This window comes from Schistocerca gregaria, chromosome 8 (assembly GCF_023897955.1).
Source record: "Schistocerca gregaria isolate iqSchGreg1 chromosome 8, iqSchGreg1.2, whole genome shotgun sequence".
Lineage (NCBI taxonomy): Eukaryota > Metazoa > Arthropoda > Insecta > Orthoptera > Acrididae > Schistocerca > Schistocerca gregaria.
This window is the reverse complement of record NC_064927.1, coordinates 8,663,000-8,677,452: the sequence shown is the minus strand read 5'-3', so window position 1 is coordinate 8,677,452 and position 14,453 is coordinate 8,663,000. Positions and strand designations below refer to the sequence as shown.

The following is a 14,453-nucleotide window of genomic DNA, read 5'->3' as shown; positions in this document are numbered from 1 at the left end:
ATCAGGGGTGTGAGCGTTTCGAGATGAGTCACATACAAGTTGCACTTGGTTGTCAGTGACCGTGTGGCCTAATGGAGAAGGAGTCGGACTTCGGATCTGAAGATTACAGGTTCGAATGCTGTCACGCTCGTGTTTTATCAGTTCTGAAAAAGAAACATACCGTTTTAATGTAGCATTTGAGCAGTACGAAACCGTCTGAATGTTGCTGTTGACCATTTTCTGCTTGGAGATGCTCTTGAGCTTGAAACACACACTACAAGACCGGTGTTAACTAGCGAAATGGTCAGCAGAGTGCCGTCACCGCGAGTTTCCACTGGCACTTGCACATCTAAAACAACGTCGGAAAGTAACTCGTTCGCCTTTTGAGTCACATCAAGTATGAGTGTTATTTTTGACTCCACTAGCTCTGCAGGTTGTCATGCAATTCCTTACCTCTCAGAAATGATTATGAAATAAAAGTGCAGTACGTGAAGAGTGTGACGTTAGGAAAACATTAGGCAGCATGGAGAGATTCTGTATGGGACCACCCAACCCAAACGAGTACTGTGTGACGTGCTGCCCGGCAAGTATTCACCGAAGCAGCCCGGCTAGCTCAGTCGGTAGAGCATGAGACTCTTAATCTCAGGGTCGTGGGTTCGAGCCCCACGCTGGGCGAAACGGAATTTTGTTCCGCTGCAGATGTAAATTACCGTTTTTCTGATTAACGTGATGTAATGGAAATAGCAACTTTAAACTTTGCCTACGTCTCTGTCAGTCGCAAGGAAACTGTATTTGAAGGTGAAGGTGATTTTGTAGACATGTGTGAAAGACATGTTCTGAAATGCAAGTGTTGTTGTTTGGAGAGGACATCGGTTACGTGTCAGATGTGTAGCCAAGCAGTAATGGGTCGCCATAGCTGCAAATATTAGTCGGTAATATGAAGTGTTGTCAGCTGAAGTCTGATGATCCAGACGACCGTAAGGACGAAGTACGCAAAAGTATCGCTAGGCCGCGCTTCTTTAGCTCAGTGGTAGAGCACTGGACTAGTAAACCAAGGGTCGTGAGTTCCACCCTCAAAGGAAAAAGTCGAATTTTGGAAATCAGTTGCGCGTCGTGGCAGTATAGCAAACAGTATCTGTGATGACGAACAATTAGCGACATGCCTTTTATTAAGAATTACTCTCAGATGTGATTAAGGCGAATGGCGCAGATAAAGCCTTTGCCAAAGCGGTTCAGCATAAGGTGGGACGAGGCAGTCTGAATTACATTTTATAGATGTATTTCTCACATATGTCAGAGCCTCCCGCGGTCGTCGTCGTCGTCGTCGCCGCCGCCGCCGCTTCTGCAGAAGTAGCAAATGGCCATCGTGGCAAATGCGGCGAGGCACGCCCTGCCTTCGATTCCGTATGCACAAAGTGTGTGGTCTTGTTTCCCAGTCTATATTTGTTCGGTCACGTAAGAGGTTGAATGTAACGAATGGGTGGGAAAGAGCAAGGGCAGCGGCTGTGTAGAACGAAAACACAAATTATCAGGGGTGTGAGCGTTTCGAGATGAGTCACATACAAGTTGCACTTGGTTGTCAGTGACCGTGTGGCCTAATGGAGAAGGAGTCGGACTTCGGATCTGAAGATTACAGGTTCGAATGCAGTCACGCTCGTGTTTTATCAGTTCTGAAAAAGAAACATACCGTTTTAATGTAGCATTTGAGCAGTACGAAACCGTCTGAATGTTGCTGTTGACCATTTTCTGCTTGGAGATGCTCTTGAGCTTGAAACACACACTACAAGACCGGTGTTAACTAGCGAAATGGTCAGCAGAGTGCCGTCACCGCGAGTTTCCACTGGCACTTGCACATCTAAAACAACGTCGGAAAGTAACTCGTTCGCCTTTTGAGTCACATCAAGTATGAGTGTTAATTTTGACGCCACTAGCTCTGCAGGTTGTCATGCAATTCCTTACCTCTCAGAAATGATTATGAAATAAAAGTGCAGTACGTGAAGAGTGTGACGTTAGGAAAACATTAGGCAGCATGGAGAGATTCTGTATGGGACCACCCAACCCAAACGAGTACTGTGTGACGTGCTGCCCGGCAAGTATTCACCGAAGCAGCCCGGCTAGCTCAGTCGGTAGAGCATGAGACTCTTAATCTCAGGTTCGTGGGTTCGAGCCCCACGCTGGGCGAAACGGAATTTTGTTCCGCTGCAGATGTAAATTACCGTTTTTCTGATTAACGTGATGTAATGGAAATAGCAACTTTAAACTTTGCCTACGTCTCTGTCAGTCGCAAGGAAACTGTATTTGAAGGTGAAGGTGATTTTGTAGACATGTGTGAAAGACATGTTCTGAAATGCAAGTGTTGTTGTTTGGAGAGGACATCGGTTACGTGTCAGATGTGTAGCCAAGCAGTAATGGGTCGCCATAGCTGCAAATATTAGTCGATAATATGAAGTGTTGTCAGCTGAAGTCTGATGATCCAGACGACCGTAAGGACGAAGTACGCAAAAGTATCGCTAGGCCGCGCTTCTTTAGCTCAGTGGTAGAGCACTGGACTAGTAAACCAAGGGTCGTGAGTTCCACCCTCAAAGGAAAAAGTCGAATTTTGGAAATCAGTTGCGCGTCGTGGCAGTATAGCAAACAGTATCTGTGATGACGAACAATTAGCGACATGCCTTTTATTAAGAATTACTCTCAGATGTGATTAAGGCGAATGGCGCAGATAAAGCCTTTGCCAAAGCGGTTCAGCATAAGGTCGGACGAGGCAGTCTGAATTACATTTTATAGATGTATTTCTCACATATGTCAGAGCCTATCGCGTTCGTCGTCGTCGTCGTCGTCGTCGTCGTCGTCGCCGCCGCCGCTTCTGCAGAAGTAGCAAATGGCCATCGTGGCAAATGCGGCGAGGCACGCCCTGCCTTCGATTCCGTATGCACAAAGTGTGTGGTCTTGTTTCCCAGTCTATATTTGGTCGGTCACGTAAGAGGTTGAATGTAACGAATGGGTGGGAAAGAGCAAGGGCAGCGGCTGTGTAGAACGAAAACACAAATTATCAGGGGTGTGAGCGTTTCGAGATGAGTCATATACAAGTTGCATTTGGTCGTCAGTGACTGTGTGGCCTAATAGATATGGCGTCGAACTTCGGATCTGAAGATTACAGGTTCGAATGCTGTCACGCTCGTGTTTTATCAGTTCTGAAAAAGAAACATACCGTTTTAATGTAGCATTTGAGCAGTACGACACCGTCTGAATGTTGCTGTTGACCATTTTCTGCTTGGAGATGCTCTTGAGCTTGAAACACGCACTACAAGACCGGTGTTAACTAGCGAAATGGTCGGCAGAGTGCCGTCACCGCGAGTTTCCACTGGCACTTGCACATCTAAAACAACGTCGGAAAGTAACTCGTTCGCCTTTTGAGTCACATCAAGTATGAGTGTTAATTTTGACGCCACTAGCTCTGCAGGTTGTCATGCAATTCCTTACCTCTCAGAAATGATTATGAAATAAAAGTGCAGTACGTGAAGAGTGTGACGTTAGGAAAACATTAGGCAGCATGGAGAGATTCTGTATGGGACCACCCAACCCAAACGAGTACTGTGTGACGTGCTGCCCGGCAAGTATTCACCGAAGCAGCCCGGCTAGCTCAGTCGGTAGAGCATGAGACTCTTAATCTCAGGGTCGTGGGTTCGAGCCCCACGCTGGGCGAAACGGAATTTTGTTCCGCTGCAGATGTAAATTACCGTTTTTCTGATTAACGTGATGTAATGGAAATAGCAACTTTAAACTTTGCCTACGTCTCTGTCAGTCGCAAGGAAACTGTATTTGAAGGTGAAGGTGATTTTGTAGACGTGTGTGAAAGACAGGTTCTGAAATGCAAGTGTTGTTGTTTGGAGAGGACATCGGTTACGTGTCAGATGTGTAGCCAAGCTGTAATGGGTCGCCATAGCTGCAAATATTAGTCGGTAATATGAAGTGTTGTCAGCTGAAGTCTGATGATCCAGACGACCGTAAGGACGAAGTACGCAAAAGTACCGCTAGGCCGTGCTTCTTTAGCTCAGTGGTAGAGCACTGGACTAGTAAACCAAGGGTCGTGAGTTCCACCCTCAAAGGAAGAAGTCGAATTTTGGAAATCAGTTGCGCGTCGTGGCAGTATAGCAAACAGTATCTGTGATGACGAACAATTAGCGACATGCCTTTTATTAAGAATTACTCTCAGAAGTGATTAAGGCGAATGGCGCAGATAAAGCCTTTGCCAAAGCGGTTCAGCATAAGGTGGGACGAGGCAGTGTGAATTACATTTTATAGATGTATGTCTCACATATGTCAGAGCCTATCGCGGTCGTCGTCGTCGTCGTCGTCGTCGTCGTCGCCGCCGCCGCCGCTTCTGCAGAAGTAGCAAATGGCCATCGTGGCAAATGCGGCGAGGCACGCCCTGCCTTCGATTCCGTATGCACAAAGTGTGTGGTCTTGTTTCCCAGTCTATATTTGGTCGGTCACGTAAGAGGTTGAATGTAACGAATGGGTGGGAAAGAGCAAGGGCAGCGGCTGTGTAGAACGAAAACACAAATTATCAGGGGTGTGAGCGTTTCGAGATGAGTCATATACAAGTTGCATTTGGTCGTCAGTGACTGTGTGTCCTAATAGATATGGCGTCGGACTTCGGATCTGAAGATTACAGGTTCGAATGCTGTCACGCTCGTGTTTTATCAGTTCTGAAAAAGAAACATACCGTTTTAATGTAGCATTTGAGCAGTACGAAACCGTCTGAATGTTGCTGTTGACCATTTTCTGCTTGGAGATGCTCTTGAGCTTGAAACACGCACTACAAGACCGGTGTTAACTAGCGAAATGGTCGGCAGAGTGCCGTCACCGCGAGTTTTCACTGGCACTTGCACATCTAAAACAACGTTGGAAAGTAACTCGTTCGCCTTTTGAGTCACATCAAGTATGAGTGTTAATTTTGACGCCACTAGCTCTGCAGGTTGTCATGCAATTCCTTACCTCTCAGAAATGATTATGAAATAAAAGTGCAGTACGTGACGAGTGTGACGTTAGGAAAACATTAGGCAGCATGGAGAGATTCTGTATGGGACCACCCAACCCAAACGAGTACTGTGTGACGTGCTGCCCGGCAAGTATTCACCGAAGCAGCCCGGCTAGCTCAGTCGGTAGAGCATGAGACTCTTAATCTCAGGGTCGTGGGTTCGAGCCCCACGCTGGGCGAAACGGAATTTTGTTCCGCTGCAGATGTAAATTACCGTTTTTCTGATTAACGTGATGTAATGGAAATAGCAACTTTAAACTTTGCCTACGTCTCTGTCAGTCGCAAGGAAACTGTATTTGAAGGTGAAGGTGATTTTGTAGACATGTGTGAAAGACATGTTCTGAAATGCAAGTGTTGTTGTTTGGAGAGGACATCGGTTACGTGTCAGATGTGTAGCCAAGCAGTAATGGGTCGCCATAGCTGCAAATATTAGTCGGTAATATGAAATGTTGTCAGCTCAAGTCTGATGATCCAGACGACCGTAAGGACGAAGTACGCAAAAGTACCGCTAGGCCGCGCTTCTAGAGCTCAGTGGTAGAGCACTGGACTAGTAAACCAAGGGTCGTGAGTTCCACCCTCAAAGGAAGTAGTCGAATTTTGGAAATCAGTTGCGCGTCGTGGCAGTATAGCAAACAGTATCTGTGATGACGAACAATTAGCGACATGCCTTTTATTAAGAATTACTCTCAGATGTGATTAAGGCGAATGGCGCAGATAAAGCCTTTGCCAAAGCGGTTCAGCATAAGGTGGGACGAGGCAGTGTGAATTACATTTTATAGATGTATGTCTCACATATGTCAGAGCCTATCGCGGTCGTCGTCGTCGTCGTCGTCGTCGTCGTCGTCGTCGTCGTCGTCGTCGTCGTCGCCGCCGCCGCCGCTTCTGCAGAAGTAGCAAATGGCCATCGTGGCAAATGCGGCGAGGCACGCCCTGCCTTCGATTCCGTATGCACAAAGTGTGTGGTCTTGTTTCCCAGTCTATATTTGTTCGGTCACGTAAGAGGTTGAATGTAACGAATGGGTGGGAAAGAGCAAGGGCAGCGGCTGTGTAGAACGAAAACACAAATTATCAGGGGTGTGAGCGTTTCGAGATGAGTCACATACAAGTTGCACTTGGTTGTCAGTGACCGTGTGGCCTAATGGAGAAGGAGTCGGACTTCGGATCTGAAGATTACAGGTTCGAATGCTGTCACGCTCGTGTTTTATCAGTTCTGAAAAAGAAACATACCGTTTTAATGTAGCATTTGAGCAGTACGAAACCGTCTGAATGTTGCTCTTGACCATTTTCTGCTTGGAGATGCTCTTGAGCTTGAAACACACACTACAAGACCGGTGTTAACTAGCGAAATGGTCAGCAGAGTGCCGTCACCGCGAGTTTCCACTGGCACTTGCACATCTAAAACAACGTCGGAAAGTAACTCGTTCGCCTTTTGAGTCACATCAAGTATGAGTGTTAATTTTGACGCCACTAGCTCTGCAGGTTGTCATGCAATTCCTTACCTCTCAGAAATGATTATGAAATAAAAGTGCAGTACGTGAAGAGTGTGACGTTAGGAAAACATTAGGCAGCATGGAGAGATTCTGTATGGGACCACCCAACCCAAACGAGTACTGTGTGACGTGCTGCCCGGCAAGTATTCACCGAAGCAGCCCGGCTAGCTCAGTCGGTAGAGCATGAGACTCTTAATCTCAGGTTCGTGGGTTCGAGCCCCACGCTGGGCGAAACGGAATTTTGTTCCGCTGCAGATGTAAATTACCGTTTTTCTGATTAACGTGATGTAATGGAAATAGCAACTTTAAACTTTGCCTACGTCTCTGTCAGTCGCAAGGAAACTGTATTTGAAGGTGAAGGTGATTTTGTAGACATGTGTGAAAGACATGTTCTGAAATGCAAGTGTTGTTGTTTGGAGAGGACATCGGTTACGTGTCAGATGTGTAGCCAAGCAGTAATGGGTCGCCATAGCTGCAAATATTAGTCGGTAATATGAAGTGTTGTCAGCTGAAGTCTGATGATCCAGACGACCGTAAGGACGAAGTACGCAAAAGTATCGCTAGGCCGCGCTTCTTTAGCTCAGTGGTAGAGCACTGGACTAGTAAACCAAGGGTCGTGAGTTCCACCCTCAAAGGAAAAAGTCGAATTTTGGAAATCAGTTGCGCGTCGTGGCAGTATAGCAAACAGTATCTGTGATGACGAACAATTAGCGACATGCCTTTTATTAAGAATTACTCTCAGATGTGATTAAGGCGAATGGCGCAGATAAAGCCTTTGCCAAAGCGGTTCAGCATAAGGTCGGACGAGGCAGTCTGAATTACATTTTATAGATGTATTTCTCACATATGTCAGAGCCTATCGCGTTCGTCGTCGTCGTCGTCGTCGTCGTCGTCGTCGCCGCCGCCGCTTCTGCAGAAGTAGCAAATGGCCATCGTGGCAAATGCGGCGAGGCACGCCCTGCCTTCGATTCCGTATGCACAAAGTGTGTGGTCTTGTTTCCCAGTCTATATTTGTTCGGTCACGTAAGAGGTTGAATGTAACGAATGGGTGGGAAAGAGCAAGGGCAGCGGCTGTGTAGAATGAAAACACAAATTATCAGGGGTGTGAGCGTTTCGAGATGAGTCATATACAAGTTGCACTTGGTCGTCAGTGACTGTGTGGCCTAATAGATATGGCGTCGGACTTCGGATCTGAAGATTACAGGTTCGAATGCTGTCACGCTCGTGTTTTATCAGTTCTGGAAAAGAAACATACCGTTTTAATGTAGCATTTGAGCAGTACGAAACCGTCTGAATGTTGCTGTTGACCATTTTCTGCTTGGAGATGCTCTTGAGCTTGAAACACACACTACAAGACCGGTGTTAACTAGAGAAATGGTCGGCAGAGTGCCGTCACCGCGAGTTTCCACTGGCACTTGCACATCTAAAACAACGTCGGAAAGTAACTCGTTCGCCTTTTGAGTCACATCAAGTATGAGTGTTAATTTTGACGCCACTAGCTCTGCAGGTTGTCATGCAATTCCTTACCTCTCAGAAATGATTATGAAATAAAAGTGCAGTACGTGAAGAGTGTGACGTTAGGAAAACATTAGGCAGCATGGAGAGATTCTGTATGGGACCACCCAACCCAAACGAGTACTGTGTGACGTGCTGCCCGGCAAGTATTCACCGAAGCAGCCCGGCTAGCTCAGTCGGTAGAGCATGAGACTCTTAATCTCAGGGTCGTGGGTTCGAGCCCCACGCTGGGCGAAACGGAATTTTGTTCCGCTGCAGATGTAAATTACCGTTTTTCTGATTAACGTGATGTAATGGAAATAGCAACTTTAAACTTTGCCTACGTCTCTGTCAGTCGCAAGGAAACTGTATTTGAAGGTGAAGGTGATTTTGTAGACATGTGTGAAAGACATGTTCTGAAATGCAAGTGTTGTTGTTTGGAGAGGACATCGGTTACGTGTCAGATGTGTAGCCAAGCAGTAATGGGTCGCCATAGCTGCAAATATTAGTCGGTAATATGAAGTGTTGTCAGCTGAAGTCTGATGATCCAGACGACCGTAAGGACGAAGTACGCAAAAGTATCGCTAGGCCGCGCTTCTTTGGCTCAGTGGTAGAGCACTGGACTAGTAAACCAAGGGTCGTGAGTTCCACCCTCAAAGGAAAAAGTCGAATTTTGGAAATCAGTTGCGCGTCGTGGCAGTATAGCAAACAGTATCTGTGATGACGAACAATTAGCGACATGCCTTTTATTAAGAATTACTCTCAGATGTGATTAAGGCGAATGGCGCAGATAAAGCCTTTGCCAAAGCGGTTCAGCATAAGGTGGGACGAGGCAGTCTGAATTACATTTTATAGATGTATTTCTCACATATGTCAGAGCCTATCGCGTTCGTCGTCGTCGTCGTCGTCGTCGTCGTCGTCGTCGTCGCCGCCGCCGCTTCTGCAGAAGTAGCAAATGGCCATCGTGGCAAATGCGGCGAGGCATGCCCTGCCTTCGATTCCGTATGCACAAAGTGTGTGGTCTTGTTTCCCAGTCTATATTTGGTCGGTCACGTAAGAGGTTGAATGTAACGAATGGGTGGGAAAGAGCAAGGGCAGCGGCTGTGTAGAACGAAAACACAAATTATCAGGGGTGTGAGCGTTTCGAGATGAGTCATATACAAGTTGCATTTGGTCGTCAGTGACTGTGTGGCCTAATAGATATGGCGTCGAACTTCGGATCTGAAGATTACAGGTTCGAATGCTGTCACGCTCGTGTTTTATCAGTTCTGAAAAAGAAACATACCGTTTTAATGTAGCATTTGAGCAGTACGACACCGTCTGAATGTTGCTGTTGACCATTTTCTGCTTGGAGATGCTCTTGAGCTTGAAACACGCACTACAAGACCGGTGTTAACTAGCGAAATGGTCGGCAAAGTGCCGTCACCGCGAGTTTCCACTGGCACTTGCACATCTAAAACAACGTCGGAAAGTAACTCGTTCGCCTTTTGAGTCACATCAAGTATGAGTGTTAATTTTGACGCCACTAGCTCTGCAGGTTGTCATGCAATTCCTTACCTCTCAGAAATGATTATGAAATAAAAGTGCAGTACGTGAAGAGTGTGACGTTAGGAAAACATTAGGCAGCATGGAGAGATTCTGTATGGGACCACCCAACCCAAACGAGTACTGTGTGACGTGCTGCCCGGCAAGTATTCACCGAAGCAGCCCGGCTAGCTCAGTCGGTAGAGCATGAGACTCTTAATCTCAGGGTCGTGGGTTCGAGCCCCACGCTGGGCGAAACGGAATTTTGTTCCGCTGCAGATGTAAATTACCGTTTTTCTGATTAACGTGATGTAATGGAAATAGCAACTTTAAACTTTGCCTACGTCTCTGTCAGTCGCAAGGAAACTGTATTTGAAGGTGAAGGTGATTTTGTAGACGTGTGTGAAAGACAGGTTCTGAAATGCAAGTGTTGTTGTTTGGAGAGGACATCGGTTACGTGTCAGATGTGTAGCCAAGCTGTAATGGGTCGCCATAGCTGCAAATATTAGTCGGTAATATGAAGTGTTGTCAGCTGAAGTCTGATGATCCAGACGACCGTAAGGACGAAGTACGCAAAAGTACCGCTAGGCCGTGCTTCTTTAGCTCAGTGGTAGAGCACTGGACTAGTAAACCAAGGGTCGTGAGTTCCACCCTCAAAGGAAGAAGTCGAATTTTGGAAATCAGTTGCGCGTCGTGGCAGTATAGCAAACAGTATCTGTGATGACGAACAATTAGCGACATGCCTTTTATTAAGAATTACTCTCAGATGTGATTAAGGCGAATGGCGCAGATAAAGCCTTTGCCAAAGCGGTTCAGCATAAGGTGGGACGAGGCAGTGTGAATTACATTTTATAGATGTATGTCTCACATATGTCAGAGCCTATCGCGGTCGTCGTCGTCGTCGTCGTCGTCGCCGCCGCCGCCGCTTCTGCAGAAGTAGCAAATGGCCATCGTGGCAAATGCGGCGAGGCACGCCCTGCCTTCGATTCCGTATGCACAAAGTGTGTGGTCTTGTTTCCCAGTCTATATTTGGTCAGTCACGTAAGAGGTTGAATGTAACGAATGGGTGGGAAAGAGCAAGGGCAGCGGCTGTGTAGAACGAAAACACAAATTATCAGGGGTGTGAGCGTTTCGAGATGAGTCACATACAAGTTGCACTTGGTTGTCAGTGACCGTGTGGCCTAATGGAGAAGGAGTCGGACTTCGGATCTGAAGATTACTGGTTCGAATGCTGTCACGCTCGTGTTTTATCAGTTCTGAAAAAGAAACATACCGTTTTAATGTAGCATTTGAGCAGTACGAAACCGTCTGAATGTTGCTGTTGACCATTTTCTGCTTGGAGATGCTCTTGAGCTTGAAACACACACTACAAGACCGGTGTTAACTAGCGAAATGGTCAGCAGAGTGCCGTCACCGCGAGTTTCCACTGGCACTTGCACATCTAAAACAACGTCGGAAAGTAACTCGTTCGCCTTTTGAGTCACATCAAGTATGAGTGTTAATTTTGACGCCACTAGCTCTGCAGGTTGTCATGCAATTCCTTACCTCTCAGAAATGATTATGAAATAAAAGTGCAGTACGTGAAGAGTGTGACGTTAGGAAAACATTAGGCAGCATGGAGAGATTCTGTATGGGACCACCCAACCCAAACGAGTACTGTGTGACGTGCTGCCCGGCAAGTATTCACCGAAGCAGCCCGGCTAGCTCAGTCGGTAGAGCATGAGACTCTTAATCTCAGGGTCGTGGGTTCGAGCCCCACGCTGGGCGAAACGGAATTTTGTTCCGCTGCAGATGTAAATTACCGTTTTTCTGATTAACGTGATGTAATGGAAATAGCAACTTTAAACTTTGCCTACGTCTCTGTCAGTCGCAAGGAAACTGTATTTGAAGGTGAAGGTGATTTTGTAGACATGTGTGAAAGACATGTTCTGAAATGCAAGTGTTGTTGTTTGGAGAGGACATCGGTTACGTGTCAGATGTGTAGCCAAGCAGTAATGGGTCGCCATAGCTGCAAATATTAGTCGGTAATATGAAGTGTTGTCAGCTGAAGTCTGATGATCCAGACGACCGTAAGGACGAAGTACGCAAAAGTATCGCTAGGCCGCGCTTCTTTGGCTCAGTGGTAGAGCACTGGACTAGTAAACCAAGGGTCGTGAGTTCCACCCTCAAAGGAAAAAGTCGAATTTTGGAAATCAGTTGCGCGTCGTGGCAGTATAGCAAACAGTATCTGTGATGACGAACAATTAGCGACATGCCTTTTATTAAGAATTACTCTCAGATGTGATTAAGGCGAATGGCGCAGATAAAGCCTTTGCCAAAGCGGTTCAGCATAAGGTGGGACGAGGCAGTCTGAATTACATTTTATAGATGTATTTCTCACATATGTCAGAGCCTATCGCGTTCGTCGTCGTCGTCGTCGTCGTCGTCGTCGTCGTCGTCGCCGCCGCCGCTTCTGCAGAAGTAGCAAATGGCCATCGTGGCAAATGCGGCGAGGCATGCCCTGCCTTCGATTCCGTATGCACAAAGTGTGTGGTCTTGTTTCCCAGTCTATATTTGGTCGGTCACGTAAGAGGTTGAATGTAACGAATGGGTGGGAAAGAGCAAGGGCAGCGGCTGTGTAGAACGAAAACACAAATTATCAGGGGTGTGAGCGTTTCGAGATGAGTCATATACAAGTTGCATTTGGTCGTCAGTGACTGTGTGGCCTAATAGATATGGCGTCGAACTTCGGATCTGAAGATTACAGGATCGAATGCTGTCACGCTCGTGTTTTATCAGTTCTGAAAAAGAAACATACCGTTTTAATGTAGCATTTGAGCAGTACGACACCGTCTGAATGTTGCTGTTGACCATTTTCTGCTTGGAGATGCTCTTGAGCTTGAAACACACACTACAAGACCGGTGTTAACTAGCGAAATGGTCGGCAGAGTGCCGTCACCGCGAGTTTCCACTGGCACTTGCACATCTAAAACAACGTCGGAAAGTAACTCGTTCGCCTTTTGAGTCACATCAAGTATGAGTGTTAATTTTGACGCCACTAGCTCTGCAGGTTGTCATGCAATTCCTTACCTCTCAGAAATGATTATGAAATAAAAGTGCAGTACGTGAAGAGTGTGACGTTAGGAAAACGTTAGGCAGCATGGAGAGATTCTGTATGGGACCACCCAACCCAAACGAGTACTGTGTGACGTGCTGCCCGGCAAGTATTCACCGAAGCAGCCCGGCTAGCTCAGTCGGTAGAGCATGAGACTCTTAATCTCAGGGTCGTGGGTTCGAGCCCCACGCTGGGCGAAACGGAATTTTGTTCCGCTGCAGATGTAAATTACCGTTTTTCTGATTAACGTGATGTAATGGAAATAGCAACTTTAAACTTTGCCTACGTCTCTGTCAGTCGCAAGGAAACTGTATTTGAAGGTGAAGGTGATTTTGTAGACGTGTGTGAAAGACAGGTTCTGAAATGCAAGTGTTGTTGTTTGGAGAGGACATCGGTTACGTGTCAGATGTGTAGCCAAGCTGTAAAGGGTCGCCATAGCTGCAAATATTAGTCGGTAATATGAAGTGTTGTCAGCTGAAGTCTGATGATCCAGACGACCGTAAGGACGAAGTACGCAAAAGTACCGCTAGGCCGTGCTTCTTTAGCTCAGTGGTAGAGCACTGGTCTAGTAAACCAAGGGTCGTGAGTTCCACCCTCAAAGGAAGAAGTCGAATTTTGGAAATCAGTTGCGCGTCGTGGCAGTATAGCAAACAGTATCTGTGATGACGAACAATTAGCGACATGCCTTTTATTAAGAATTACTCTCAGATGTGATTAAGGCGAATGGCGCAGATAAAGCCTTTGCCAAAGCGGTTCAGCATAAGGTGGGACGAGGCAGTGTGAATTACATTTTATAGATGTATGTCTCACATATGTCAGAGCCTATCGCGGTCGTCGTCGTCGTCGTCGTCGTCGCCGCCGCCGCCGCCGCTTCTGCAGAAGTAGCAAATGGCCATCGTGGCAAATGCGGCGAGGCACGCCCTGCCTTCGATTCCGTATGCACAAAGTGTGTGGTCTTGTTTCCCAGTCTATATTTGGTCGGTCACGTAAGAGGTTGAATGTAACGAATGGGTGGGAAAGAGCAAGGGCAGCGGCTGTGTAGAACGAAAACACAAATTATCAGGGGTGTGAGCGTTTCGAGATGAGTCATATACAAGTTGCATTTGGTCGTCAGTGACTGTGTGGCCTAATAGATATGGCGTCGGACTTCGGATCTGAAGATTACAGGTTCGAATGCTGTCACGCTCGTGTTTTATCAGTTCTGAAAAAGAAACATACCGTTTTAATGTAGCATTTGAGCAGTACGAAACCGTCTGAATGTTGCTGTTGACCATTTTCTGCTTGGAGATGCTCTTGAGCTTGAAACACGCACTACAAGACCGGTGTTAACTAGCTAAATGGTCGGCAGAGTGCCGTCACCGCGAGTTTCCACTGGCACTTGCACATCTAAAACAACGTTGGAAAGTAACTCGTTCGCCTTTTGAGTCACATCAAGTATGAGTGTTAATTTTGACGCCACTAGCTCTGCAGGTTGTCATGCAATTCCTTACCTCTCAGAAATGATTATGAAATAAAAGTGCAGTACGTGACGAGTGTGACGTTAGGAAAACATTAGGCAGCATGGAGAGATTCTGTATGGGACCACCCAACTCAAACGAGTACTGTGTGACGTGCTGCCCGGCAAGTATTCACCGAAGCAGCCCGGCTAGCTCAGTCGGTAGAGCATGAGACTCTTAATCTCAGGGTCGTGGGTTCGAGCCCCACGCTGGGCGAAACGAAATTTTGTTCCGCTGCAGATGTAAATTACCGTTTTTCTGATTAACGTGATGTAATGGAAATAGCAACTTTAAACTTTGCCTACGTCTCTGTCAGTCGCAAGGAAACTGTATTTGAA

The 14,453-nt window shown here is 46.7% G+C and overlaps 10 non-coding genes across 10 annotated transcripts; all 10 read left to right on the top strand.

Annotated features, from left to right (window-relative positions):
• Positions 1–581: 581 nt before the first annotated feature.
• Trnak-cuu (transfer RNA lysine (anticodon CUU)) lies at positions 582–654 on the top strand. Its single transcript has one exon. It is a non-coding gene; the product is annotated as a tRNA-Lys (tRNA).
• Positions 655–2,087: 1,433 nt separating this feature from the next.
• Positions 2,088–2,160, top strand: Trnak-cuu (transfer RNA lysine (anticodon CUU)). The gene has a single exon. It is a non-coding gene; the product is annotated as a tRNA-Lys (tRNA).
• A 1,445-nt stretch (positions 2,161–3,605) lies between these two features.
• On the top strand, positions 3,606–3,678 carry Trnak-cuu (transfer RNA lysine (anticodon CUU)). Its single transcript has one exon. It is a non-coding gene; the product is annotated as a tRNA-Lys (tRNA).
• Positions 3,679–5,123: 1,445 nt separating this feature from the next.
• On the top strand, positions 5,124–5,196 carry Trnak-cuu (transfer RNA lysine (anticodon CUU)). Its single transcript has one exon. It is a non-coding gene; the product is annotated as a tRNA-Lys (tRNA).
• A 1,469-nt stretch (positions 5,197–6,665) lies between these two features.
• On the top strand, positions 6,666–6,738 carry Trnak-cuu (transfer RNA lysine (anticodon CUU)). The gene has a single exon. It is a non-coding gene; the product is annotated as a tRNA-Lys (tRNA).
• Positions 6,739–8,183: 1,445 nt separating this feature from the next.
• Trnak-cuu (transfer RNA lysine (anticodon CUU)) lies at positions 8,184–8,256 on the top strand. Its single transcript has one exon. It is a non-coding gene; the product is annotated as a tRNA-Lys (tRNA).
• Positions 8,257–9,707: 1,451 nt separating this feature from the next.
• On the top strand, positions 9,708–9,780 carry Trnak-cuu (transfer RNA lysine (anticodon CUU)). The gene has a single exon. It is a non-coding gene; the product is annotated as a tRNA-Lys (tRNA).
• Positions 9,781–11,219: 1,439 nt separating this feature from the next.
• Positions 11,220–11,292, top strand: Trnak-cuu (transfer RNA lysine (anticodon CUU)). The gene has a single exon. It is a non-coding gene; the product is annotated as a tRNA-Lys (tRNA).
• Positions 11,293–12,743: 1,451 nt separating this feature from the next.
• On the top strand, positions 12,744–12,816 carry Trnak-cuu (transfer RNA lysine (anticodon CUU)). The gene has a single exon. It is a non-coding gene; the product is annotated as a tRNA-Lys (tRNA).
• Positions 12,817–14,258: 1,442 nt separating this feature from the next.
• Trnak-cuu (transfer RNA lysine (anticodon CUU)) lies at positions 14,259–14,331 on the top strand. The gene has a single exon. It is a non-coding gene; the product is annotated as a tRNA-Lys (tRNA).
• Positions 14,332–14,453: the final 122 nt, after the last annotated feature.